This window comes from Belonocnema kinseyi, chromosome 2 (genome assembly GCF_010883055.1).
Source record: "Belonocnema kinseyi isolate 2016_QV_RU_SX_M_011 chromosome 2, B_treatae_v1, whole genome shotgun sequence".
NCBI classification, from domain to species: Eukaryota; Metazoa; Arthropoda; class Insecta; order Hymenoptera; family Cynipidae; genus Belonocnema; species Belonocnema kinseyi.
In genome coordinates, this window is record NC_046658.1 from 7263346 (window position 1) to 7266535 (window position 3190).

Consider the following 3190-nt stretch of genomic DNA (forward strand, 5'->3'; position numbering starts at 1 on the left):
TGCCCCAATAATGTGAGGTTTATCGGACTTTTCAGAATTAAAGTAATTATAATTTACTGTAAATAAATATAAAAAATGTTGGCAGCCTTTGTAGTTTGTGGGCGTCGTCAAGACTTTTATATGGGGATATGTTTTCATACGTGAAAAAAGTTATTGAATATAGTAAAATAAAAAATGTCACAACAAAAACAAAACCTCAAAATATGAATTTTTGTACCAATGCAATACAAATGGTTCTTTTTTATGTTATAAAAATATTGTTCAAATTTTTGACAGTTTTTACATTATTTTTGAACTCACAAAACGATTATTATTGTAGCAATTTCAAGAAGAATTCAAGGTTACCAAGTTCTTTAAATAATCTATCCGAAACAGGTTATTTTACATGAATGTTCTTTAAAATTCAATTTATTATAACTACAAATTTTTAATGTATAGTTTATCTTTTTTTTTAATTAACCGTACAGAATATTTAGGCAATAGATTAGGCCACCAATTCACTTGACAGAGTCCTGAAATAGATAAAGGCAAGTCTACATCTCATATGTTTTTTGTCTCTCTAGAGCCCCTTTTCAGTTCTCCCCAAAGCGTTAGCGGTCCATTTCTATATGCCGATGGTCTGAATCCAGCGCGCTCACCTGTCCAATATGGTCGCCTCTGGCGTACTTTCTTCCTATTAGTTAACTTTTTTTTAGTTGCACGTGGTGAGACCATGAATTCATAGATCATGGTATACGGTCTTTTGTAGTATTCGGATTATTATAGTGAAAGAAAAAACAAAAAGAATACGCCAGAAACTAGGAGCCTAAGCAATCCAATAGCAGTCAATAAGCACTTGAAAGAAAAAAAGAAAAGAATACGCTAGATACCAGAAGCCTAAGCAATCCAAAATGATTTTAGTCGCAACTAAAGACACTGTTTTATTTTCTGCCAAACAGACATAGGTATGCGCTTCGTTGAAAATTAATTTGTATAGTTCGAATTTAACTGATTTATTGAGTATCAGGAGCTGGCATTGCTATTAGTAGTACCGTTTCAGCAATTTATAAATAAATATAATGAGAAAACTTCAATTAAAAAAAAAAGTGTTAATAATTTGAAGCAATATTTAAAAAGGGAGTCAGTCTGGTGACGGTCAACTACTGTAAATAAGTCTGCCAGTCCGGTACGTGATGAATACAATAGATACAATAGGCTCTGAGAAGCTCTTAGAAATTATCCGATGGCACTCGGGTGGATATATTGAAAGGTCCAGGTAGCTCGTTTAAATATTTTAAAGGGCGATTTCCATTTCATCGCGGTGTACCTGCTCGTCTTACCCTCTCCACTCGACTTCTCCTCACGTCCCTGACTGAGTAAGATTGCTATGACGGTTTTTGCCATCGGGGGGGGGGGGGGCTTTGTCCTAATGAGGCATAAAATGCCATGCATACAAATGCTATAGTTTTGCAATCAGCAAAATTCAAAATATATTCGGAATCTGTTTTTTTGCGATTTCAACGATATGTAACTTGCAATTAAAACATTGAAATTAGACTAAGTTATGGCAGATATTAGTTTGTTTTGACCCTGACTAGATAGCATTATGGAATTTTCCGTAGAATAGTTGAAAATGCATCAGTTTATTTGGTTGAAAATGCGCCTGTTGACAATTTAATAGAATATAAGAATTTTGACCCAACTGCCTAGAAGAATATTATACTTGAAACCAAATACTTATATTTTCCATGTCATAATCTACTATAATAAGTATAGTCATTTTAATTATATTGCCTGGAACGTGAAGTTTAATTTCCTTTTAATAAATTGCCCTTGTGTTTAATACACTAGTGTGGCCCTTATTTTTCAAAATCCTTTTTTTCACCCACTAGTTATGTTGGATTGTCCAAGGATCGACCATCATTTTTAATATTATAAAATTAATGTGTATGTCTAAATCTGTATGTGTATAATAAATAACTTATATTGTGTACTGTTTTGTTAAGGATTCGTCTTTCTGGTTTGAAAATTCAAGTACTTGGTTTCAAGTATAATATTCTTCTAGTTAGCTGGGTGAAAATCCGTACATCTATTAAATTGTCAACAGGCGAATTTTCAACCAAATAATCTGATGCATTTTCAACTATTCTACGGAAAATTTCATAATGCTATCTAGTCAGGGTCAAAACAAACTAATATCTGCCATAACTTAGTCTAATTTCAATATTTTAATTGCAAGTTACATATCGTTGGGATCGCAAAAAAATATGATATTTTGAATTTGCTGATTGCAAAACTATAACATTTTTATGCATGGCATTTTATGCCTCATCAGGGTAAGACGAGCAGGTACACCGGGATGAAATGGATACTGTCCGTTTAAAAGGTTTTAAAATTGTTCTTGCCGAAATTTAAATAAAAATACGATCATAAATAACAAGCAGAGAGGCTATCTGAATAGAGTAGCCGACACTCAAGTGTCCTTTGTTAAGCTTTCGGATAAAAATTTAGAAAGATTTTTTTAAATTTCATAGTCAACAGCCTAAAACATGATAATAATAATTTTATAATTTAATCATTTTAAATACTTAAAATTGGAATTAATACAACGTTTCTCGTAAATGGAACGAGATACGACAAAAAAGGCAACATTTTTTAATTCAACTAGAAAATTGTATATTAGTATATAAGTTATAATTATAAATAAGTATAATGAAAAAATTCATCAATTAAAAAAAAGTGTTAATAATTTGAAGAGAAACTTAAAAACGGAGAGTCAGGTTAGCGACGGCCAACTACTGCAAATAACTTTGCCCACCCGGTACGTGACGAATACGAAAGGAACATTATATTATCGTCGCATCACTCCTTAAAGAACCTTGAAAAGGACCCAAATCTCTCTGACTAGAGACTAAAGCATTCAAATCGAACCTGAAAGTAGTCTCAAACCGGCAAGGCTATTTCGCCAGAGAATATGCTGAGATTTCTATCGGTAGAGTACCGATAGAAACCACAGAGTATATGCCAAAGGTTCTTAAGGCTCTGAGAAGTTCAGAAATTATCCACAGGATCGTTTAAATTGCCTGAGGGCTTTAAAATGTCCTTTCTGTCCAGCAAAAGCCTCGTGGACCCTAAGAACACGGAGCGACCAAAGGACAACCGCCTTCTGCATTTTTCCCGCAAGTGTTCTAGCATATTGTTGACACGCAGG

General features: G+C 33.3%; 1 protein-coding gene across 1 annotated transcript in view; it reads left to right on the top strand.

The window, feature by feature from the left end:
* The first annotated feature begins 735 nt into the window (after positions 1–735).
* The window catches only part of LOC117168403 (uncharacterized protein F54C8.7), a 148570-nt gene continuing 146115 nt past the window's right edge, over positions 736–3190 (top strand). Inside the window, exon 1 of the mRNA XM_033354036.1 lies at positions 736–944. The gene's annotated coding sequence lies outside the window, so the exon portion shown is untranslated. The remainder of the gene's footprint in view (positions 945–3190) is intronic.